This window comes from Ambystoma mexicanum, chromosome 3q (genome assembly GCF_040938575.1).
Source record: "Ambystoma mexicanum isolate Mex_15411 chromosome 3q, UKY_AmexF1_1, whole genome shotgun sequence".
Classification (NCBI taxonomy): Eukaryota; Metazoa; Chordata; class Amphibia; order Caudata; family Ambystomatidae; genus Ambystoma; species Ambystoma mexicanum.
The window spans coordinates 722,609,698-722,636,307 of NC_090926.1; the positions used below are offsets into that span (position 1 = coordinate 722,609,698).

At 45.6% G+C, this 26,610-nt stretch overlaps 1 long non-coding RNA gene across 3 annotated transcripts in view; it reads left to right on the forward strand.

Annotated features, from left to right (window-relative positions):
* Positions 1-20,730, forward strand: part of LOC138581908 (uncharacterized) — a 121,502-nt gene extending 100,772 nt beyond the window's left edge. For all 3 annotated transcript variants that reach the window (XR_011304866.1, XR_011304865.1, XR_011304864.1), the window contains one exon: positions 19,812-20,730. This is a non-coding gene — a long non-coding RNA (uncharacterized lncRNA). The remainder of the gene's footprint in view (positions 1-19,811) is intronic.
* Positions 20,731-26,610: the final 5,880 nt, after the last annotated feature.

Below are 26,610 nucleotides of genomic sequence, written 5' to 3' on the forward strand. Positions count from 1 at the left end.
AGAGAACAGTGCAGCTTTAGCTTTCCCAGGACTAGAGAGGGTGGAAGCCAATTACATTCAGGTGTGCTGCTCTAGGTGCTGCTAATTAGCCTACTTCAGCACAGGGCAGTATTTAAGCAGCTGCCTGCAGGAGCACAGGCCTCTTGCATTGAGCTTTCTACCAGCCCTTTGTTGCACTGTTCCTTGGATATTTTCTGTGTCCTGTGGCTTCCAGTTCCTGCTCTTGTTCCAGAGCCCTGTCCTTCCTGCCTTGAAGCCCTTCTTCTCATCCCTCTCTCCCCTTCCTTTTACATGCACCTATGTGCTTTCCATACTGCAGCCCTGCTTCCTTGTTTGCAGCCCTCTGATCCCTGGCTACTGCCCCCTTGCTCCCTTTCTTGTTGAAAGCCCTCTGTTTCCTGGCTACTGCTCCCTTGCTCTCTTCCTTGCCTGCAGCCCTCTGTTCATGATTCCTGTCCTTGACTTCCTTGAGTCTTCTGTCCTCCCCTTTGGTTATCCACTCCAGTTATACTGTTTCCTTAATTTCCCTCTGCTAGCTTTCTCTTGTCTTTCCCGCCCTGAGTTACTGTTCTTGATTCCTGTGTACAGTTTCCGGTCGCCATTCCCTGCATTACATACTAGGTTTCTGCCTTCCTTTTTTTCCAGTTCTCTGTCCTGAAGCTTGCTTTCTTTGACTTCCTTTTTTCTTGGGATATTTCTGTTCTTGTCTTCACTTGTGTTTTATGTAAATCCTATGTACAGAGTTTGACTGCTGGATTCCAGAAGGCAATCTCTGCCCCCTCCCTTGTCGCGTTTCAGTGTTGTACTTCGTTTCATTGTTTACAGTGTACTGGTTCCTGTTTCAGGAAGCAGTCATTGTTTGGTTCCTGCTGAACCTGTACAGGCTTCAGTCTGAGTACTGTTACCTTGTTCGTGCCTTAGTGTTCAGATACAGACACCCACTGCTGTTGCTCCCAGCCATGAGCATTCAGAGTGGGCCCCTGTAATAGCAATCTGTTCAGAAGGCTGGAGTTTCCCAAGATCCGTGGAACACTCTTTCCCCATTCTGCATACACCCCAAGAGGGAACCCAACGTGTTTGTTATCTTTGTATTCCCTGCCCCTTTTTGTTCACAGCCTTTGATGCCTATCATTTCTTGTCTGCAGGACTCCTTTGATCCAGCTTCTTGTGTGCCTTTCTCCCTTTGGCTAAGTGGGCACGCCTCTACCCTCAGGCCCCTCCTGACACAAACCTTGGTGTCATATTTGATTCCTCTCGCTCCTACTCTCCTCACATCGAGGACTTTGCCAAGAAGGCCCACTATCAGCTGCACCTCCTCAGAGATATTCTCCCTTTTCTCACCTTCCCCCAGAAACTCAATTTCCCCACAGCTCTGGTCCTCTCTAGGCTTGACTACTGTAACATCCTCTTCATCAATATTAATTCTTCCTCTCTTTCTCCCCTTCAACTAATCCAGTATAGGACTGAAAAATGTATTCTTGGCCTCAAGTCCAGGGACTGCATCTCCCCAGCCCTAATCTCTCTGCACTGGGACCCAGTTGCTGCTATGATCAAATTCAAAGCCCTCTGCATCATCCACAAAGCTTTCTGGGGCCTGGGACCCCGCTACATCCTACTCTCTCTGCCTAAAGACTTCCCTGCTAGAGCCCTTCGGTCTGCTAGCTCCAAATCTCTGCAAATCAGATGCTACTCGAAGCAGAGAGTGGGGGGTTAGATGTCTCTCCTCTGCAGGAGCCTCCCTCTGGAATGTTCTCCCTGACTGTCTCATGCTTGAACCAGATCTCCTTAAGTTCTGGAAGCTTGTCAAGACCCTCCTTTTCTCCTCATTTACTCTCCCCCTCCCCTGCTAACACCTTCTTCTGCCTCATTGATTGGCTGCCTGGTTCGTTCTGAGTATACAGGACTCCTGGCCCCATCCGTCCAGTCCCTCTTGCCTGCACTTACCTGCTTTCCCTAACACTTGCCCTCTGGCCTCCCCTTAGCACTTGCACCTCGCCTCACCACCCTTTTACTTTCCCACCTTAGCACTTGTTCTTGAGCAGTCTGGCACTCCCCTTCCAGCCCCTCGCACATCTTGTTTTGCACCTGCACGATCCGAATGTCACAAGGGCTAGTAGGACCATTGTTGTATCTTTCTCCCTTGTACCCCCCGATCATTTTTGTCTTGTGGTGCCTTGAAACACCATTTGTTGTATAGGCGCCTTACAAATATCCAATAAATAAAATAAATAAATATGTAAATAATTATTAACCTTGTCATTAGTTATAGGCAGGGAGCATTAGGAATAGTTTGCAGCCTAGCTAGTTAGGTTTAGGAAGTTTAGTGAAATACTGGATTCCATAAAGAGAAGAAGCTACGACTAGCTAAAACTCAGCACACGTTGTAGAAATAATTCAGATAAAAAACTTCTTTTAAGAACTGTTTTGGAACCCGTATTCGAAAGTCAAAGAAAAGCTTCTGAGACATCTTTCTCAACTCTTCTGGAAGAAGTACATTTAGTCTTGTCAAGTTACCAAGGATAAACCCTCAGGTCCTAGGTTTTGGGATCCCATGGATAGCGTGGGCTGGAAGGCAAATATTCAGAAGATGGATAATGGAAAAGAGCACTAATCAGTCTTGTTCTCTTCTATCACCTAACCATGTTGCTTTGTTCTGGAGTTTATTATTTTCTCCCACTCTCACCTTGTCCCCCTGGATAAGGTTTGGGGGGGTAGGCATGTTCTTCAGGGGGTCTGTGGAGACTAGGGTGACCCCTTTGAAAATCAGAGCAACTTGATCTAACAGTATGAAAGGCCCAAATTGGCTTTCTACCCGAGTCACCATGGAGTGGCAAGAGATTGTCTATGGTTTTTTGGGGGAATTGATGAAGAATTTACTGAAGAACATTGATGCTCACAGTTGGCAGCACAAACTAGGAGAGCTGTTACAATAAAGGCCTTGTGCATTCCTCTTCTACCTGAAACTAGTACCCAATCAAGTTGCCAGAAAGGAGCAGTTTGTGCAGGAGGTCTTGGCACAAGCTGCAGAGGATAATCCTCAGCTAGTTCTCAGGGCAGATGGCGCCCAGTAGTGCTTCATCTATCTATTCCCTTGTTGGCCCAGAGTGTTTCACTAAAGAGGTTAATAAATAACAGATTTGTATTATGCAATCCTTCTCTCTGGGGATGGTGCCTCTTGGTACATCCCATTGGTGTCACAAACCAATCCCATTCTTTAAATGTTGTCCCTGCTTATTATTGAGATGGGGGATGTTTGGTTGTAGGCAAGGTACTTGGGGTGGACAGCACATTACTTATTAAGCATCGGAGTAAGGACCTACTATGCTATATTACTGAGTTCAATTCCCTGGCGTAAGTAAAAGCGAGCACCCCTTGTTTTATTGAGGCTTGTGGGACAACTTGAAAGATGCACTGTAATTAATTGTTGACCACTCGACTTCTTGCAGTGCCATAATTGATCTAGTTATGGAAACTGATTTTAGGCAAAGTGATGGGAAGGTGGAGAAGTGGAAGGGCATTTATGAGCCTGTCAGGCCTTGGTTTGGCCAGACTGGGTTAGAGTCGGACCAGGAAGTAATGTAATCAAGTTGCCTGATTCTCAAGTTAGGCTTAAGAGACCACTATTAAAGGAAGAAAGTGACAGAAGATTCAAGAATAACCTATGATTTTATTACTGCAAGGGAGACATTTTTCTGATGTAGTGCCATCATTGACCGAGGACGTTTCAGCATCGAAGTTGAAAGGGCTGCCTTATTGTGCAGGCTGCTATGCCTCAACTCACCCTAAATGTATCCTTGTTCGGTGAAGGAAACTTTAACTGTTGTAGATGTATTGCCATCTGGAATCAGTGTAAAAGCCCTATATTTGTATTATTAATAATTCTATCTCAGAAAGGGCTTCCTGGTAAGTAGACCCCCTCTAAGCAAACCCCAGGAAAAAAGCTTGGTGTATACCTGTGCCTGATGAATCAGTATCCTGATCTACAGCTCCTGCCTACCTGCGGCACAGAGTGGTTCAGAGGTCACAGGTCCCCTCTTGAGAACAGCAGTGACAGCAAAGTTACTTTTGCACAGCAGCTGCATTTAAGATTTGCAATTCAGTTTCCAAACTACACAATTATAGGAAATCACAATCCTGGTGGCAGTTGTATTCTTTAAATATAAGCCATACCTGAGGTGAAGGAATCTATGTGATCACTGCACTGCCCGTAACTGCGCTGACGAAAATGTCATTGCCAATTATGGCGCGGCGCAGTGATCGAATAGATCACTTTATAGGCATCCCCCGGCCCACATTCCCTTAACCGAGCCCCCACCTCACTTACCTTTGCAGTGCACACTTATGTGTGTGCCGCTGACTCCTCGCTATCCCTGAAGCATCGGTTCCTCGACTTAAGTAGGTCGGAGCTGGCGCCGGAGGGTGCTTTTTTTTGTTTTCTACTTTCTTGTCCCCCGCAACCCCCGCCTCACGTTACTGCGCCCAAGGAGAGCAGAGGACACCCCTGCAACTCCCGCTCTGCTAGTGTGCAGTAATGAGAGTCAGTATTTTGTGCACCTCCAAAGTCGCAGTGACTGCGGGGGCGCACAAATGAGGGCGACATTTTTGTACAATTACAGGTGAAGTATGGTGGCTGGTATTTATCATAATTATTAAAGCCACATCACATTTGTATCATACTGATGCCAGCTCTCTGAGTCCAGCTCAGCCATGACCAGGCTGTGTGTGTTCTTCCTTGTCTGGCTGTCTTGCTGAACCCAGCAGGTCAGGAGTCAGTGGAAGCTGCCTCTATTTTGATCTTTTGTGAGGTCAGGTAACACCTATCTTCAGCAAGTTGTTCACCTTTTCCAATACACTAAGTATATCGCCAACATGCAGACTGAACAAAAGAGGGGATAGCACACAGCCCTGTTTGAGTCCATGGTTGGTCTATGATTGGTATCATTTTTCAGCTTACTGTACCAAGCTGTCCAACTTTAACACAACCTTATTTTCATTATAGAGTTGAATTATCACATTTAGAAGGCCCATTGGAATCCCACATTTTTTTGAGTTTAGACCATAGAGGTAATCTGTTTACACTTTCAAATGCTGCCGAGTAGTCAATGAATGCAACATATAGAGGTGTTCCATCTTGCTATATCACTTGTCTAGTTAACATGTTTAATATCAGGGAATTTTGTGTTGCACTTCATCCCCTTCGAAAGCCAGACTGAAAGATATTTGATAAGTTATTTTGCTCAGCCCATGTAGTAAGTTCTTTAAGAAGAATATTTGCAAAGAGCTTCCCCGGAACGTCCAGCCGAGTGAGCTGTCGATAGTTCACAGGATCTGTTCTGTCATTTTCTTTATAAACCGGGACCAATATAGATTCTTTCCAAGAAACCGGGCTCTTATTTGTTCTAACAATCTCTGTGAAGTATATATGCAAAATGTTTGCCCAGGTATGTGATTTTTTTTTTATAACCAAATCTCCCAGATCATCTGGATCTGTGGCACATGGTTATTGAAATTTCACATTTTAATTGAGAATAGCACCCTTGTCATACCAACCCATGTCGAATTTAGTTTTATTAATTTCTCTATCACATTTCTCCTTGCTCTTAATAAGAGTTTGTTTTAATATGTACGCACCACCTCTGTTCGTCTACTCCATTGGCAAACATTCCCTATATTTATATTATAGGTTATACTCGTGAGATCAACACACAAACTGATCAATTTGTTTTCATGTTTCTGTGTTATCTATAGCGCCGGGCCATTTTGCAGTCTCTACCAGCTCTATGATTTGAGCTTTGACTGGAATGGATAGTAGAGTCCTCAACTCTCCCATACCAATAAAGACCCATTGCTTGGTTTGCGGCTTCTGGAACTGCATCTGTTTTGACTTTATTTTGTGTTCCTTGCCTTTAAATGTGTCTGTTGTCTCCTGGAATATGTCATTTAATGGTCCAAGGATGGGCAGTTAGGAATAGTCTTGCATTAAGAGCTCCTGCATTGTGACATGGATCTAGCTTACTTTTTAAAATTAAAATCAAGTTTATTGAGTTTTATTAAACCATCAATAACTCAAACATATTTCAGATGTATCCCCACTCTGCATAGCCCTCTCTAACCTACATCCTTCTATCTCCAACGCTCTGGACATTCTTGCCCTTGTCCTGAGAATCCATCTGAAGCCTACCTCCAAGTGCAACTCTTGGTACGATTCCAACCTCGCCGCCCTGAAACGCAATTGCAGGGTGGCTGAGAGGAGGTGGAGGGCTTCGGGCGCATCCTCTGACAAACTGGCCTGCCGTCTGCTCCAAAGGCAATACAGACTCTCTGTCCTCTCCAAGAAGAGGGTCCATATCCAAACCCATGTCTCTGCGTCCTTGTCAACACGGCCAACCTCTTTAAAATCTGTCAGGAACTGGCCAATCCTACTACAGTCTCCTCCTCTGCTGTGCCCTCCCGGGCCTTTTATACAGTGTTAGCCTACCATTTCTTCAATAAAGCTCAGAACATTCTGTCCTCGCTTTCCTCTTCCTCTCCCTCTACCTCCCTCAGGCCCCCTTTTGACGCCTCTTCATCTCCTCTTCCTATTTTCTCCTTTGCTCTGACAACACCTGACAATGTCTCTAGACAAGTCTGATCTATGACAGAGTCATCCAAACAGGTGCTCCCCTGCTCCTCCAGAACCATCAAGGGCTACATTGCCACCCTCGCTCCAGTCTTGGCCAATTTCTACAATCACTCTTTCACCACTGGATTCTTCCCCTCTCCACTCAAGCACTCCCTTGTGCACCCCCTCCTAAAAAGGCCATCTGCCAATAATACATGCTTGGCAAACTAACGCGCGATTTCTATCACACCTTTCCTGGGCATACTCCTGGAAAAGATGGCCATCTCCCAATTTACCCGCCACACTGAATCTGTAGGTTTCCTCCATGACCATCAGTCTGGCTTCAGAGCAGCCAGTGGCATGGAAACTGCTCTCCTGAACACGCGTGAAGGTCTGCTCTCTAACCTCGACTTCTGCTCTTCCTCTGTCCTCTGTCCTCCTTGACCTTTCCTCTGCTTTCGACACAGTTAATCACGCCACCCTGATCAACAGACTCCATAAGAACCTAGGCATCATGGATCAGGCTCTGGTGTGGCTGACCTCCTTCCTACTGGACCATCACTCCCAGGTCGAACATGGATCTTTGCCTTAATGCCAGTAAGACTGAGATCCTTCTCATTGGGACCTCTGCTCTCGATTTCCCTCTCTCACTCTGGCCGCCCTCCCTAGGCCCCTCTCCTTCCTGTGAGGCAAAAACCCTTGGCATCATCTTTGACTCCACCCTCTCCTTCTCTCCTTACATCACAGACCGTGGCAAAAAGGCTCACTTCCAGCTGCACCTCCTCAGAGGTATTCTACCTTTCCTCACTTTCCCCCAGAAGCGCACTCTCTCCAGAGCACTGTCTCCATTCTGGACCACAGCAACAGCCTCTTTCTCAATCTGCCTACCTCTACTCTTGGCCCCTTGCAACTAATCCAGAACAGGACTGCAAGACTTATCCTTGGCCTCAAGCCCAGGCACCATATTTCTGCAGCCCTGAAATCTCTCCACTGGCTCCCGGTGGCTGCAAAGATCAAGTTCAAGACCCTCTGCATCGTCCACAAGGCCTTCTGGGGCCGGAGCCTGAACTACATCTAACTACCTCTCCAGAATTACGTTCCTTCTAGAGCCCTTCACTTAGCTACCTTCAAATGTCTGAAGGTCAGACTCTTGTGCAGGCAGAGAGCGTGGGGTAGATCTCTCTCCTCTGCTGGTGCCTCCCACTGGAACTGCCTACCAGTCCCTCTCAGACTTGAGCTGGACCACCTGAAGTGCCAGGAGCAGCTCAACCCTCCTTTTCTTCTTGAACTTTTCTCTCTCGCTCCCTTGCTAACTTACCTGCATGCTGCACCGACTGGTTGCTTGATTCCCTCAGTCTCCCTGGGTGCCAGGCTCCTCCACGACCAGTCTTCTTTGCACTGCTTCATTGCCTATGTTCACTTAGGGGCTGTATCTGTTACCCCTACAGCCCCTTTGTCTCCTGCACTTACCTAGAGTCGTGCAGCCCAGGCTGCACTTACTCAGAGCCATGCTGCCCTTTTTGTGCTTCCCCCTTTCCTCTCCCTCGGACTCCCCTCCACCCCCCACTCTCCTTCCCCTTGCACTTCTATTGTCACACTTCCACAATCTGGATGACACGAGGCCTGGTAGGATTGTTTGTCTTGTTCTCCCTATGGTTTGCTTCCTTTGACTTGTGGTGCCTAAAAACATCTGTGTACAGGTGCCTTATAAATGCCATATCATATCATACATCCCACCCTTCCCTCTCAACTCCTTCTAACTTCTCCCATACAGTCTGAGACAAACAGTGTTCCATACCCTGTCCTCCTCCTCCCTCCCACCCGTCTCCTCGCTCTCCCCCAACAACAGAATTGGTACATCTCCCACCGTTGCCGACATGACATCCAACAGGGTACCACTACTCTTAGTAGAAGTCACCCAATCACACCGACATTCCTGAAGATGAACAGATTACATAGGTAGCTGTTTATGTACCTTCCTTATATTTTCCCAGCCCCACTAATGTGTCCAAAGATTGGGATTACATTCTTCCCTCCCACAACTTCCTCTAGATGGGCCTGAATGTGATTCCTCCCCCTCTAATGCCTACATCCCCCTTCAACACTGTGTATTTTCCAACCTCTAAAAGGGTCTACTTAATAATTGAAACTGAGTTGCTTCATTCTCCCTACTCCAGAAGAAGTACCATTCCTCCTCTTTGATCGTTGAGAGATCTTGGACCCAGTGTGGGATTCTTTTCATGTGGTACAACGCCTTGACTTTATTATACAATTCTCTCCTGGATGGTAGGCATTCTCTCTTCCAGTTTCTCACCAGGCATGCCCTCACTCCCAATAGCATACAGTGTGTCATGTGCAGTATGTGATGGTGTCCCTCTTCTTTAGAGGGAAGCCCAAATAGCACTAACAAGGGACACAGCTGTCTTACTAACCCTCACACCCTTTAATCCACGACAGGACTTAATTCCAGTAAGCCTGGACCCATTGTTGCACTTCCACCGCATGCGCAAATAGGTAGCCCTCACTCATCCATTACAACATTGGTCACACATATTGTTAAAGATCTTAGCTAGTCTTGCGGGAATAATTTGCCAACTGTGCAAAAGTGTGAGGCTATGTAACTTGTATTGGTTCACAATCAATGCTTTCTTAGATAGCTTACATAATCTCTCCCACGTTGATAGGGTACACCCAAGAACTGCATCCCATGTGCCTTTGGACGATATTTGCTCTGAGCCCCTCACCTCTAAGAGAGCTTTGTATATTTTACCGATAGCCCTTTGTTTTTGTGTGTTGGTCCAAAAGTGTGTCAAAAGGTGTTAACTAATGCTCAAATGACCCCTTCCACTTTTCTCCAGTTAATATTCCTTTCACTTGTAGATATGGCAGCACTGGTAAATGGCCAATACCCAGGCATCCCTTCAGCTCCTTAATGGACATGAAGCTGCCCTTTCTCCAGAGATGCCCCACCCTCTCTAAGCCCCCTTAGAACAATTTCTGGAATCTAGAAGGGTCATCCATTCCTCCAGGAATGGGGGTAGGGGAGACTCAACTAAGATGTGATGACCGGTTATGACCCTGCACACTTTCCAGAAGGGTCCTTCTGTGGAACCCAAAGCCATTCTTCTATCCTCACTGGGCGAACCACACTTCTATCATCACTGGGGGAACCACATGATTCTCAAGTTGAGCCCACTGTTAGTTGGGTGTGTTTGTCAGATAGTCTATGAGTACTCGCAAATGAGCTGCCCTGTAGAAGCAATCAATAGCTGGGAGACCCATCCCTCCTTTCTCCCTCGGTAGTGACATTGAACCAAAGGCTATCCTTGCTTTGTTTACTCCCAATAGAAATCTCTAAAGGTTAACCTTGATCTCCCCAAGAAAAGATGTTGGGACCTCTGCAGGTGGCATTGTAAAAAGAAAATGGAGTCTGGGGAGGACATTCATTCTAACAGAGGTCAGTTTCCCCATCCATGAGAGGCCCAATCTGGGCCATCCTCCGACATCTTGCAAGATTTTTTGCCACAACTTCCGGTAGTTTTCTTGCCACAAAAGTTAAAGGTCTGCCAGGAGCCAGATTCCCAAGTATTTTATCCTTACTGATTATACCCGCCACATTCCTGCAGATTCTCAGGCAGACTGTGTATCGAGGACACTGCGTCGGTAATATAGAGTAGGACATCAATCAGGAACAATAATAGCTTGTAATCTAATCACCATCTTGAAAAGCTATAATCTGCTTATTTTTTCTGAATTTTGCCCCCAATGGTTTGATGACAATGGCAAACAGTAGAGGCAAACGCGGGCACCCATGCCTTGTTCCCCCCAGTGGGAAATGCTTCAAAAGGCACCCTCACACCCTGACTGTGGCCATGGGTCTTAAATATGACTGGGTCATCCACCCTACCAAGCTGTGACTGAAACCAAAGGCCTTCAATACCTCTGTCAGGAACTACCAACGGGCCCGGTCAAGTGCCTTTTGTGCATCCAAGGATAATAAGGGCGAGTCTCCCAGCTGCCTTCACACTACATACATCAAGTCAGTCGTCTTGTGGAGGTTATCATCTCCCTGCCTAGAACTAACAAAAACCACCTGGTCATGTGGACAAGAGTCGGGTGATACGGGCCCAGCCTGTTGGCTAGCAACCTTGTGAATATTTTGGCATCCGCATTTAGCAACGATTTCAGCCTTTACAAGACACAAAACTGTGGATTCTTTGCTTTTTTGGGGATTATGGTGATTGAGGCTTCTAAAAAGGATGGTGGGATTTCTTGTTCCTCGACCAGGGCATTAAAGACTCCCTGCAATGTGGGTGCCAACAGATCCTGGAATTATTTGTAACACCCTACTGAGAATCCGTCTGGGCCAGGTGCCCTACCTGACTTCATAACTTTAATGGCCAACCATATTTCAGGTTCTGTGATGGGGTCATCTAGTAGTTCTCTTATCACTCCACTCCAAGTGGGTAGACTCAATGTCAATAGTTATTACTTACAGTGCTCAGGGCTAACCCACTCTCTGCCTCGCTATAGATCTCCATAACACTTAGCAAATGCCTCTGCAATGTCCACAGGGGTGGATTGAATGGCTCCTGAACTGGACCTAATAACTGTGACCCGGTGACTTGTCAATTGCTTACCCAATCTTCTCACCAACAGCCTGTTGGCCTTGCCCCCTTCTCGTAGTATGTTTGCTTCAGGAGCAGCAGTTTTTTGCATGTTTTTGACACTTGCAGGTCCCTCAACTCCTCCTTCACTTGGTATTTTTATTCCTGTGCTGATCCTCCTTCCTTCCCCATTCCACCTTAGCCACTAGGAACCCCAGCTTCACCCTTAGTTTCCGCTCCTTTGCAACCATTTCTCTTTTCCATCTCAACCCCTACTCTATCATTATCCCACTGACCTTGGCCTTCGTTGAATCCCAACTATACCATGTATAACTTTGCCATTTCCATTATTTAACTGCTCTCTTTCATCCTCCAATGTGCCCTAGCACAGCTTGTCTTTCAATAGAAAAGAACAAGCTTAGGTGTTTGGTAGCATGACAAAGCGCTCCCCTATGTGGTAATTGTGCGTCAATTTAAACTCAAACAGCTTCTAATATAAAAACAATGCTGCGTGGATTGTCTGGTGGTTGTAACACTCTAAAGCCAACCAATATTTAAAGATTAAGAAAAATGATCACAGGCCAGACCAAGTGCTGAGGATCTCAAAAAATAATGTTATAATCCATAAGAATGGTTATTTCCATACATCATATGATTTCCATAAAACTAATTTTAAATCCCTGGTCACATACAAAAACTCATACTATATCAGACCGTCAAAGATACATTGTTCAGTAGAGTGTACCTCACACCTGTATCCAATTGTGAAGACCTTTAAGAAAAACCAACAAACTGATTAGCGAGCATGTGCTAATGTTTCGGCCATTTGTTTGGGCTTTGTCCAGGCTATATTATTTGACAGTAGTTGTTTAATCATTAGTTCATATTTAATTCTAATATTGTCCTTGGCATTGCAATGAGTACATCCTAATCATACATCTCTCAAATGTCTATCCAATTCCTTCAACACATTTCAAAATATATTCTGTAAAAGAAAAAGAAAATAGAGAGACATGATAGTGAGTGGTTGAGAGAGATAACTATTAACATATTGCAATCTAAGTTTCAACTAACACTATCTCATTTCAAATATCCATAACATATTAAATCAATCTGGAAACTTTCTTCTAAACCTTTAACCTTGTTATTAGCCTTTGGGATTGGATCACAAACTACTGGTCCCCAACTCGACCGGACACTCTCAATAGATATGTAGTTTTAAAATTAAGGCATTCTTATGCACTGCTCCCTTTAATATATTTCCTAGACTATTAAGACAAATTGAATTTTATTGTAAATGCCTCGTCTTACCTCACTATTTATAGTTCTTTTATAACATTTTGAATGTTTCAGTCCACTGGGATCTAGAAAATTGGTTTAAGTCCTAATACCTATAATATAATAAAAGTCATTGTTGACTGATATACATGATGTCTATTTACTTGTATGATTACTTTTAATTTGTAAAGAGTTCCTGTACCTGTTCGGCATTGTATTCTTTTATCAGTAAGCAACCGTACATCTGTACATGGGACATTCTGTCTTCCCATTCTCCAGCATGGTGTCTGGCATGGATTCACATGCTCATGAATATTCCCTGTCAGGCTGGGAATCCACAGTAAAAGAAAAAACTGTTTCACTTTCACTTACAAACTGTATTTCTCCTCTAAACCAATCACTGAGTTCAGGGTCATACTGCCCCCAGCCAATGACTGCCCTCTCCCTAAGCCCCTCCTCTGGCAGTCATCTTCACATTGTTACCGCACATTCAAGTTTTGGGAGTCCTCGTTTTTTTCTCCGAGAGTTATTCTACATGTTTGAGCTTTTTCTGATAATAAAAGTTATATTTCTGTCAAATAGAGCCTGTGTGCTCTTTTGCTCCTTCGGTCGACAAGCAGGGATCCGTTTGTCAGTGAGTTTCAATGCCCCTCAAGGGCTAGAATCGTCGAGGTTTCATCAAACATTCCAGAAGGCCATCAGGCCTACTCCGCACTCCGAACCATGGTGGAAGAGAACAGAGAGGAAAGCTCCCTTTTCAAGCTCTGCTCCAGCTGCGGACTGCGGAATGTGTTTGTTGAGGACAAACACCCCCAGTGCCTTTACTGTCTCCATCAAGATCACAGGTAAGTAGATTGCAACATCTGCCTTGGGTTCTCCAAGCGAACCGTGAAGGATCGTCACAGTAGGCTGGCAGCGTGGCTCAGCACCAGGGCCTCTGCCCCGTGTGGCAAGCAGGGTCATGCCTCACCCAGGACCGGCTGGTCCAAGGAGCGGGCTTCTAAGTCCTGTGAGAGCGCTCTATCCATGGGGGCCCAGGACAAGGCGAAGCACCGCAAGTCCGCTTCCGCCGGCGTAGCCTTGCAGGCGGGTCCCGTGATGGGCAGGGCGCACTCATCTTCACCATCTGCCTTTTTCTCCAGCCATCGCTCCATTTCTTCCTTGAAATGGGTTAACCCGGCGAAGCTGTGGAAAAAGCTGGAGAAACGAAGGCGCAGGAAAAGGTGTCTGACCTGCCCCAGAAGCCCCAGGCTGACCAGGTGATGTCCGTGTCAGCCAAAGGGGCTGACCCGGTCAAGGTAGCCCCGGCAGTGCTCAGAGTAATTCTTCCCCTGAGAAGGGAGGCCTCGGCTAAGGTGGTGGAGAAGACACCAGAGAAGATGATGCCATCCCTAAACCCAAAGCCGACCCCTCAGGATGCAAAAAAGAGGGGGGATGAGGAGGGCTCAATCGTACTTCTGGGCACATATATTTCTTCCTCGGATGAGGAGGACCAGGTGTCCATTCATATGATTCAGGAGGACGTGGAGAACGACGACGATGGCGATGGGGAAACGCTGAGGGGGGCGATGACAACGGAGACAGCGACAGCGGAAATGCTGAGATGACGGCGGCAGCATGGGGCCCAGTAGGCTTACAGCCTGACCCCTCTGAAGGATGTATCGGTGGACATCCTTTCGACCCTGCACACCCTGAGATTCAAAAAGGATGCCAACAACACCACTGGCACGATCCCAGTGGCACCGGACCGGCCTCTGGTGAAAAAGAGGAAGCAGCATCCTACACCGGTGCATCAACCACCACACGTGCCTTCCCTCCCTAGCGACACAGGGACGGACAGGGCGACTACGGACATGCACTATGACATGGCCACGGGGGCGGTTTGCCAAGGGCTTCTCCATCGGACGAGGTGGGGTCATTCCGTTCCATGGTCGCCAGAGCATCCAAGCTCTTTTAACTGACTCCAGAAGAGACCAAGAAGGAAGGTTTCTCATACCAACGGTGCAAGGCCAAGAGGAAGACCATTTTGGTGGTGCCTCTCCTGGACGAGGTTTGGGATGAGGGCCTAGCTTTGATGAGAAATCCTGCAATGCCCCGGCCAAGAGGGATAAGCTAAAGAAAAAGTACTGGGTGCCGGAGTCCGCACCAAAGTGCCTATGTTTGCAGACTTCCCCCGACTCAGTGGTCCAGTGGCCTCAGTGGCAGCAAGAAATAAGTTGTCTAACCCCTTGTCTTCATCCTCCGTCCCACCGGATAGTGAAGGGTAGAAGTTAGACGCTGTGGGAAGAAAGTTGATCTAGTCGGCAGCATCAACAGTCAAGGTGGCTAATGCGCTTGCAATCCTGGCCAGGTACGACAGAGAACTGTGGTATAAGATGGCCCGCTGCTGGAATTTCTACCCGACGACAAGCTGGTCGAGGCGCTTTCCATCCTCCAGAAGAGGGAGATGGCATCAGACCATGCCATCACTGTGGCCCTGGATGTCGCGGACACAGGGTTCTGGCAGATGGGGAATGGTGTCTGCCTTTGTCATCGTGTCTGGCTGAAAGCCACCAGCTTCCGCCAGGAGGTCCAGTCGATGGTGCAGGTCAAAAGTTTTCGGCGGAAGGTCCTGTTCGTACAGCCAACCCTCCCGGTCCACGACCCAGGAGGCCATTTCAAGGCTTTTGGTGGAGGTGGTTGACATCGTTGTTCCTCCAAGGCGGCACACAGGACCTAAACCAAGATTGAACTGGCCAGGACATCAGGATCCCACCCATGGGAGGCCAGCTGACGTGCTTCGTCAGTGAGTGGAAGAAGATCTCCATTGACTGATGGGCGCTGGATGTTTTCGTCCACAGACACACTCTAGATTTCCATCAAAAGTGTCTGCGGACCCCTCCGGTGGCCCGGCAAGAGCAGCACATCCCTCAGCTCCTGCAGGCGGTACGGGCCAAGATAAGAAAAGGGGTGATAGAGCTGGTTCCAAAGTAATTCTGGGGCTCTGAAGTCTACTCCAGAAACTTCTTGGTAAAGAAGAAGAAAGAGGGACCAACAGCCCATTCTAGACCTGCGGCATCTCAACCAATACTTCAAGTTCCTGAAATCCAGGATGGCCACGTTGCAGCACGTACTCGGCCAACTAGAAGAAGAGGACTTCTTAAAGTCGCTGGATCTGGAGGATGCATACTTCCACGTTCCCATTCACGAGAAGCTTTCCTGGACTTGACCCAATTTTGATATCCCGTTTTCAACCTCTTTAAGCAACATATTCTGGTCATCAAAGGAAGTTTATTTGAGGCCCTTTTTTCCGCCCTGAATTTTGCTTTCATATCTCGTGTGGCTTGATCATACGTATGGGAGTGATTTAACTTATGTGTGTTCTGTGAGCGTGCTGGACTAGTAAAGAGTTGCAGAGCCGTCACATAGTTCCCATGATGGTAAGATAATTCCGGAAATATGGCATCATCCTGATATTCAATCAGGCCTTCTAATTGCAATAGTAAATGTGGATTGCATTTCAAACAATTTCTGCTGTTCGATATGGAAAGTGATTCGGCATAATATTCTGAATGTACAGGTGTTACATTTGTGGGCCATGCCCATTCGAGAGACAACATTTCATGGTCACTGTATTCTTGTTGAATTACCTGGAATTTTTCAGTCAGGGTGTATAAGTTGCGATCTACATATATGTAGTCTATTTTACTCTTCTGTCTGTCTCACCGCCAAGTTTAGTTGGGAGGGATGTCGTCCGGCATTGACCCATTGACCATGACAAACTGTCTTTCATCCAGGAGTAATGACCAGCGCCTTGCTGTCTTGGATAGTTTGAGCCTAGAGAACGGGAAACATTTGATATTTAGATCACCTGCAATAATTGTGTAATCAATGGATGGATCATTGATGCTAGATCGAGTAGAGACTCTAAACTATCCAGGAAATCCTCATCTTTTTTGGCCACGTGCTTCCTGTAGATATTTATTAAAGCAATATGGATTGAGACATGCCACATTTTTAACCAACTGCAAGTACATATTAGGTCAATGCTATGGTAATACCAGCAGACTGGATGAAACTCTTACCCCCACCAATAACCCTGCCATCGGTCTGCCTTTTTTAAATGTCTGGGCCGGTATTAGGGCTAAGGTGTAGCTATCCCACACATGCAGACTCGTCAGCAAGACCTCCTGTAGTGCTATGATATCATCGGGAATCGAGAGGATTTAGTATTGTGATGGATAGATGATTGTGGCCTTCAGTGTTCCACAAAGCAAATTTGCATTTAAGTAACAGAACTTTGCCTGGTTGTTAATTTGAAAGAGTTCTTGTTGAATTGAACGATGAGGGTTCTACTAATCGCCCGGTTTAGATGGGCCTCCAGATCAGGTGAACAGGTGATTTTTAATGGGGCAGATGTCCACTCAATAGTTTGATGATCATATTAATTTGTCCTTGGTTGTATGGATAAGCCAAGTGGAGGTTCGAATTGTTGGGTCAATAGAAAGCCTAACTGATAGAAATAATCTCCGGCCTTCCAAATCATGTTCCTAATGGCCGCGGATGACATCCAAAGTTTGACAATGGAGGTGTTGTCTTCTCTAATAAAGTCGATTTGAGAATTATCATTTGAATTTAAGTCCTCAAGATGTGGTATGTCCTCCAGTATATTTACAACACTGGTTCTGGATCCTAGATAACGAACACACCACCTCTGCATCGAAGTATTAACTGGAAATGCGTATTGGAGCTGCAGGACATTTTATTCCTATATTGTTTCTGAGAGGAGCCTGATTTTAGAGTCACTTCTGAAGCACCTATACTGTTTTTCATATTTTTAGGCAACATGTTTAATTTGGAAGGACCTAGGGGTTGTCTATCTTGATATTGGTTTGTATTGACTTCTTTGGTCAAACGAACATTATCAAAGTTTGCCACAAAAAGGGCTATCGATTTGGCGATCTCCTCTCTCCTCTGTTCTAGTGTAGGGGTTTTTTCAATTTTATCTTTGTCAGAGACAATAGATGCGAACGATGTTTCTCTTAAATTTTGACTTGGATTTACATTTCCCAGAAGAGATGGGGCTGGAGTGTTAAATTTAGCGCTGTGATAAAAATGTGTGCTTTGCTGTAAGCCAATATTTGTTCTCATGTTGTCGAACTCAGTTACTAGTTCATCAAGGGGCTCGTAGGTAAGATCTAGCCCAGCTTTATTCATTTTGACAATGCTTGTTTTTTTGTTTAGTGCAAGTTTTTTGTTGTGTGCCAAAGCGGCATATTTTTTTTAATCAGGTTTACTAGCCGATTACGCTTTCTTTTTCGGTAAGCTCAGAGAGTGTATGAAGAACCGCTAATCAGATTTCACCACTGTTTGTTTAAAGTTTTTGCTTTTTTTGGTGAGCGGTATAATAGCAGATTTGCCTTTTTTCTTTTGGTTCGTAAATATGGTAAATGCTGGTTTACTTGATTGAGTTTCAGCATTTACTAATTGTGCAGGGGCCATATCAGTGTGCGCATGTTTGTCTGCATCAGACTCGGTAATACATTTGGGGTCATGTTTGACTCGCTCTGATTTAGTTCATCGGTTGTAGTGCTAACATTGACTTTTTTATGCTCATTAGTGGGGGATTGGATCAATTGCAACAATAAGTTTATATGTTCCTGCAATTTGATTTCAAGACTTTCGTTTGAACTAATATTTTGAGTTCTCATCTTGTCCCTCAGCAGAGCTTCATGTGAGCTCAAACTTTGGTCAGTGGAAGTCATTGATTGCTGTTTCCACATTTAGTTTATTTTCAATTGTATACCAGCTTGAACCAATTGCGTAATTGATCTAGTCTGTTCATTGATTTTATTATCAGGTTTTTCGTACAATTTTGCTAGGGAAAATAGGTCTGTATTCATGGCCTGCAGAGTGATTTCTGCAGTAGATGTCAAGTTTATAGGTGAGGCATTTGGTTAAGGCGTGGTATGTTCGTTCCTTTTCCTCGGTGTCGGATTTGTAAATTGAATCGACAAGACAGAGGAATCGTGCACTGAGTTTGATAAGGTTACTGGTTTAAGAATTCTTTTGCAAGCGTAGTAGAGCAGCGGAGATTCAACTGCTCTGCGCGGTGTGTCATTTTGCATGTCAGTTACATTTGTTGATAGCGAAATCATATCACTGGTGTAGCACTTTACAGTATCTGGCGGTATAATGTTTTGCACAGCTTCGGATGAATTAGGTGCCGTGTTTAAATCAGACGCTGGATTATGGATTTGTGCTACGGTGTTACTGACGTTCTTGTGTACGTCTATGTCTATGATGCCTTGAACGCAGTCAATATTCAGCGGATAGCCTGGAGCTAAGAGCGAGTCTGTTGGCCTGCTTAAGTCTATTGGCGCTATCTTGTTTTCAGTTTGCTCGTCATCGTCCTTCCCCGTGTCACTCAGACTCACAGGGGAGGGGGCTGGAAGTATGTGGCTGGACAGAAGCTAAACAATACTTTCGAATATCGCTTGTCAGGGACATTTCTCGAGCTCTTACACTTGAGCCCACGCTTTGACTTACGTTTATCGATCGTGCAGAAGTTTTGGGGGTGTGTTGTGTTTCTGCTAATAACTTTGCAATGACGGTAGGTGGCGGCATGGCAGTAGTTACCGTGCACGTGCATGACATGTATTTGGAAATTGTTGTTTTCAAATTATTTTCAAAGCAATTTTAACGCTACTGCAGACCACATGTCGCCCACATCCCCAGCCCTCCAGCCAAACAGCACAACAGCACTTGTGAAGCACTTCTCGAATGCGCGTGCGCGGAGGCACGTGCACCCCTGGCTTGTGAGGTGGTACTGGGTAAGTGGGTGGAGCTTGAGGGCATTTAATAATAATAATAATAATAATAATAATAATAATAATAATAATGCACCTAAAACAATAAAGGAGGTATATATCAGCCTTCTATATTATATAGTGCATACAACATATAACTCAATGCTACATCCTGTGAGTCCATATGGCATCAAAACACAATCCCTACCAATAATCAAGTCCAGTGAACGCCAGCATTAGATTGCAGCAGTAGATCAGAGTGTCTCAGAACAACAGCACTTATAAAGCACTTCTCCAATGCGCGTGCGTGGATGCACGCGCGCCTGTGCTTATGAGGTGGTGCTGGGTAAGTGGGTGGAACTTGAGAGCATTTGCACCTGATATTGTGGTTGAATACGTCTCGCACCTTAAAAGAGTATATAGGATGTGGCTAAACAAACTAGGGTCTTCAGTGGAGCTCTCAAGATGTAATGAAAACCTTGTGTTATATTTCCAGGCATCCAAATATCTTATTGCTGTTCACTTTCTTCCCACCAGATGTCGCTGCGGATTTGATTCTACGTCATCTCAAAGCGAAGCATATTAGGATGTGTTACAGCATAGTGCATTGAATGTGCAACCGTGCATGGACGGTGGGATTATGCAGAGGTCGGCCACGTTGGTCATGGTGAGGCAAAGCTGTGTTTAATCTGCATCACGAGCAAATTTGCACCAGGACCGGTCTCTGACGCTTGTGCAGCTTTTCATGCAGCTGGACTGGGTTGTGTCACGATAACTGAAGGCTTGTCACTGTCCACAGCTCGATGCCTACTTGCAGGGAAATGTGCTTTGTTTGGATCATGGACGTTTGGAGACAGGGGACACTGGGGTACTGTGAATCCCTATTTCCACTAAAGGGTTTGGTAAATATACCCAAAGTGCTGGAACTGGGTCAGATGTCCTCAGAATTAGAAAATGGGAAAAATTGTCACTCTGGATTCCCGAAAATCCCGGGAAAACAAAAGCATGTGCCCAAGCTACGAAGTAATTCTGCATTCGCAGTGATCAGCTGTTCCCAATGATTTAAGACTTTTGTGCTCAGAAAAGCTTTACTCCTGTTTGCCTTTCTTTTTTCACTTAAGCATTGTTAATGTAAGAGTATTGCGGGCACAGCAATGTGTGGGTATTAATGGGTGCCTTTGGTCTGTGGCAAGTCCCTTAAGAGGTGCAAATCTTGAGCGGCTAGAATGGGGAGTGCCTATAACTGAATTCTGTGTGGCACAATGACACAAGCAAACGGTCATATGATACATTTTCTCCTGCTGTGTTTGTTTCAGCCTTGGCAGTACAGTTGTAAAACAGAGATTTGTAGGCGCATCGAAAAAAAATGCACCAAAAAAGCATTGAATGCATTTTTTTCAAAGGTAAAGGTTTTATTTTAATTGTAATGGGTTTTAAGGGGTAACAAAACAGGGGTTGGGGGAACCCCCTGTACCCTGCCATACATTAAAAAAAAATACATTCTATTCTTTTTTTCGTTGCTTTTTCTTAGCTGCTAAGGCATTCAATGCTTTGGCTTTCGATCCAATCACTATAAACCGTTTAAATACATGCTTCCATTGAGACAGTTTATATATTGTCAGGATCATTTGTTATCTGATTTGTGCACGTTTCAGGTAATTCATATAAAGCAGAGTCCCATTTTAGCCCAAAGCACAGGGGTGTGCTAGGAGCAGATCCCAATACTGCACCTCACACACACAGCTTGGTGCCACTGTGCTCAGACTCCTGCCTACTTTCAGTTCATCACACTCGCATTCCCATATCAGTACGCTATGCTACCCCTGACTCGGATTTCTTGACATGTATATAATAATTAGTATTGCTGAAGGGTATAGCTGTGCTTGTGGTATAAGTTATATACTTTATATGGTGGAGGGATATGCATGGGTCTGTTTTTTTGTAAAGAAAAGGTTAAAACTAGCAGTACCATGCAATTGTATTGTGATGATTTGTGGAGAATTGTAGCAAATCCATGTTGTAGTGTTACACATATCTCCATAGAGGCATCATGTCTGCTTATAGTAAACTCAGCACATCTGTGTCTAATTGGAGGCCGATTTTTCACAATTTTACAGCTCTGTCATGACTCAGCAGAGTAGTCTTCTGAAGTACAAACAAAGTACTTTAATCCAGGACTGTATGGGTTAGGAGGCTGTCTATATTGCGTATAAACCAAGTTGCTGAAAGGTCAAGAAGATTTTATTCCACTAGGTGGTAGCTTAGTAGCTGCAATTAACCCATTACCTTTCACAAGAGGATTATTCAGGCATAAAAGGCTGGTCTTTTTTCATATTGATGGGACAAGCGCTTAAATAACAGAGATGGCGTGCCACAGGTTATGCACCTGGCATGCATGTATCCTTCCACACATACCAGATAAAAGGGCCAGTCCTATGAATACCATTTACAGATGGTTAATGACACCTCTATGAGACATACATTAGAAAGGTAGAAATTAGGCCAAATAGGTAAATAGTGGAAAGCTCACAGGAAAACAAAGTAAAAGTGCAACAACTCAAGAAGGTGGGTGAGTTGCCACAGACCAGTACCAAAACCCCCCATGCCACAGCAAATAACTGGAAGATTGCCTCTGGACTTTTAGGGTCAACTACATGCAATTCAGTGAGAGCACAGCATCCTCAGAAAAGCAACACAATAGATATACTCTGCAAATCAAGAATGGTCATAATACCGGAGCAACATAACTAAAAAGGTAGATAGAAGTCCTAACCCAAGAGACAAGAGCGCTACAAACAGGAAGAAACGTCAGTGATGAAAGAACAAAGAAAGGGAGATCACAGCCATAAGCACTGAATGAAAAGTGAAGGAAATCATCAGGCTACAACGACTTGAATAGAAAAATGCCCTGGAACTAAGAACCAGATCACTGTAAATACTCAAATAACAACAGACACCTCTTCAGTAACCTAGGAGAAACTAGAGAGAGCACAGGCACAACAGTTAGACCAGGAGTGAGCAGACCTAGAAAACAAAAGGGAAAGAGCTTTCTAGTGAGAAACAGGTGAAAGAAAAGAACCTTGAATGGAACTAAATAATAGGACAAGACACTGTTGACCAGACAGAATGGGATATATTGCTGCGAATAGACTCTCCAACAGGAACAACCTGCATATAAAATACCTAATCTGAGGCAAACAGAAGGACCATGCCAGAACATCAACATGGCAAAAGACCTCAAATACAAACCCTGGTTTGGTGACAGAAAACAGATTCATCACACACAAAAGCATCAACCACTACATAATCAAAGGAGAATCATTGCCAGCTTCACATGGACCCTGTGGGATCAAAACACAACCAACACCTGAGAACACAGATGATCCCCCCTAACCTGCTCACAAGACTGGATACATCACAAGAAAAGTTTGAGGATATCAGAAAGGACATAGTTGAAGCTTGTCCTGAAGCAAACATATGGTGTCCTGCCATTCATAATTAAGGAGTCAGTAGGGCAGTCTCAGTGAACAATGAGTACTACCTCAGCTGTAGGAAGAAGCTAAGGTAGTGTTCCTTGGCCAGCCGTTGTTACTGGATACCTGTAATCGCCTTTGAGTGCAGTACCCCAGCCCATGCATGCCCAATGGTCTATCCAAGTAAATTTGCTTGCCCAATATTGCATGGTCGATTGCGCAAACCGGGCTGAGGTATTGCAGGCACCTTCTGGTCAGGAGGGTACATAGCTGTGGCTGCTCGTCTAAGGGAGCGCTGGCTTCGCAACCCTAGAGCACGCACAAGGATCAGTGCTCAGGGAGAGGTGATAACTGCTTCCTGCTTTGCGCCTGAAAACGTCCTCCTTCATTGTGTTGAGCAGGCAGCAGCATTCAGTTTTCACTGCATTGTCACAGAAGGCTCATGGGATGCACAGATTACTGATTTCGGCAGTCTTCATATTATCCAAGGCAAACGCGTTCAAAACAAAGTCAAGAACAATGGCAAATGTCCTTGTTTTATTGGTCACAAAGCAAAGTCTCTCACCCTGGGGTTTTCAAGTCCTTCTCGTCCCCGGGTGTTAGCCAGTCTTGGTAGGCAAACACGGTGCAGTCTATCCTGGCTCCCATACACCAAGCTGTCTAGAACAGGGTGTCCTCCATGGGTCCAGACCAGAATCCGCCACTTGAAACTCCTCCTTGATCCACCACTGTGTAGCTGGAGCAACAGCTGGTACAACTTGAGTTGCTAGCGGTGCCGGCGCTTCTGTGACCGGTCTGCCTACCTTTGGCCACTGCGCCCGGCAGGGTTAGATGTTCTGGGCACAGTGGCCCCGGCAGGCAGACTCCTAGTTTGCCAGTCTGGAATTAAGGGTGTCGGTGAGCTTACCAGCACTCTTGTTTCCGGACCGGCACATTTGTAATGAGGCCCTCTCTTACCATTTGTATGCTAATGATATCTAAGAGTTACTGGCCCCAGAGTGGATTTTAACAGGTGCTTGACTTGCCTCAAAGACGTACGGCTCTGAATGCTTCAGTGTGTATTGTGGATGAATGCACCCAAAACAGAGGTGCCGCTATTGAGAGCCCACCGTGTATTTCGAAATCCAGTGAAATGCCATGTTTTCTGACATCATTTGGATTCCAAATACATTTTGCAGAGAAGGCTAAAAGCCTCAGAGTATCGTAGTAAGTAAACAAGGGGAATTACATCACAACTAGAGGATGTTTTCTGGTGTTCATTTGTCAGGCTCTGCTTTTCCCATCTGAACCTGCTATCCTTTCTTAAATAGTAGCATGGTCCATTGGGGGAGACTTGGTTCATTATTCCAAGCTGGACTACACAAATGCATTGTGTGCAGGCCTTTCTGACAATGAGATGTAACAATAACAGCTGGTCCAAATTTCTGGGGTTTGCCTTATTTTTGGGCTCGCTAACCCAGTAGTTTACAGTAGTGTTGGAACCACTGGAACCATTCTACCCATGCTTCACTCAATGTCCAACTGAGCAGACCTGGTGTACTCTACTGCGATGCTGTTCCACATAGGATGTCTTCTGAAGTTAATTGCTGCTTTTCTTTTCCCTTGTAGTACTTTCGGGTCTCTGACTCCTTACTCTTGGCTTTTCCTCGGTAGTTCGCTTGGGTCCAAGACCCTTTCGTATTGGCCTTCCCGGACACTTGGTTTACTTTATTGCGAAGTGTCAACTGATGCAGCATATGCTGTCTACCTATCTGTGGTTTGCTTGGGTCCTGGACCCCTTTGTATTGGCCTGCCAGGACACATGGTCTACTCTCCTGCCAAGTGTCTTCTGATGCAACAATGTCTGTGTCCTTACCGCTGGTTGGCTTGGGTTCCCGACCTTCCTTATGTTTCTCTTGTTCACTTCCCCGCCCCTCTCATGGACCCAGGCAGCACCCGTACCTTGTTTCTGGGTTCCTGCTGTGTGGTGACCTGCTCGAATTCCTTCGACTCTCTGGGTGACCTTTTCGATCCTCTTCTCTCAGCTGCTGAATCCCGCAAGTCGGGCTGCGTGGCTTCTCTCCAGGAGACGTCCCAAGTCTTCTGCATACTTGGTTTCTCGATCTGCCAGTTCTTCGCAGCACCCTTCAAGAAGGTAGCTCAGCTCCACAGTCTTACCGGTGTACAGTTTGTTTTGTGGAGCACCCTCTGTGGCTTGTATACTTTGCGCTCGGTTTCTCTGTGGCAGTCTTGACAAATGGTTTAGTCCTTCTTCTAATCTGTAATGTGGGTAGTGAATAGGCAATATACAACAGCTAGACTGCATATTCTGGTTCCTATAGGTATTCCTTGTTGCTCCAGCCTTCTTCCTCGTCACAGTACTGAAATGATGATCATTATAAAGTTCAGTAGCATTCTTCTTCGTCTCAATATTATCTTGGAACTGGGTTTCCTCAACTCTAGACAGATAGATAGAGGAGTGGGGGACCATAGGGGTAAAGGGAAGGAGGGGACAGAAAAATGCCTCTGCATAGAGAACGTATGAATGGGGTGACACATGGTTGAGGATGCAGAGGCTTTGGGGTGAAAGTAAGCAGTGGGAAGTGAGTGGAGAATGAGTCATATGCTACTGCTTGGAAGCTGGAGAAGGCAGTGTTAGTGGATGAGTCATCAGGTGTGAAGGAGGAGAGTGAAAACTGTAGGTCAGCAAGAAAGGGAGTAATGGCAGAAGGTTTACTTTTCCTTTTAGTAAAAGTGATGAAAGTGGTGAGGAGAGGTGAGAGGGTGAAAAGGAAATGGTGGTGTAAACAATGGAGGGATACAATAGGGGTGGTGTGATAGTAGAATTAGTGGTCGAGAGAGGTGTGGAGAAGAATAAGAGATCTAAATATGTTCCCCCTGTGTGGGTCGGTGGGTTATGGATAGATTAGAGAGCATGGCCACTTAGAAAAGACTGAAGTTCAGATTTCTGTAAAGTGGTTGGAGAGGGAAGGTTAAAGTCACCTAAGAGAATGTGGTGATGTTCAGCAGAAAGAGAACCAAGGAGTTGTCCAAGATCATCAAAGAATGGTGTAGTGGGACCAGGAGGGGGATAGATTGAGATGATGTGAACTGAATGAGGCGTAGCAATCATAGAGATGGTGAGTTCAAAAGTGGTAGGAGAGGACATGGCATTGGGGATTTGTGAGGCGTTGAGGCGGAAAGAGAGCAGGTGTCCGATGCCTCCACCTCTCCCAGTCAGTCGAGGAGAGTGCATGAAGGATAGTTTGGAGTCGTGTATGGCCAGTGTCAGATGGAGACGCACAGGTTTCTGTGATAGCAAGAAGGTCTATGGGAGGAGAGCTGGTGTGAAAGTAGTCAGTGATAAGGGAAGTTCTGTTGCATACAGAAAGGCTGATAGGCTAAGGGGCAAAGAGGCTGGTCTTCATCCTTCACTGAGACGTCTCTGGATGGGTTTAATACATCTTAAAGAAAATGCAGTCATGGACCAGCAGCCAATTAAGTGATCACTGCAAATGTAATGATAGTATCTACTTTACTCAAAGAACCGTTCTGACACCACTGGATCTTGTATGCTGGAAGGACTGTGTAAAGGGCGCTGGAGTAGTGCAGTCTAGAATTTAATAAACATCCTCGAGGAGAATGGTGAATAGTGGAAGGAATAGAAGGCAGACCTCTGCAAAGCTGAAAGAAAGAACTCATGAGGGTAGACTTAATCTACTTAGCCATGCTCACATGAGTCCAGTGGACCCTTCAGTTTTTCACCGGCACTGTGAAAGGGATGTCCTGCCTGGACATTATAGGTGGGGGCCAGTGTGTGTGGTGGGATTACCTATCAGATGGGTCGGTCCTAATAGCAGGGCCTTAGTCTTTGAAGCATTTCG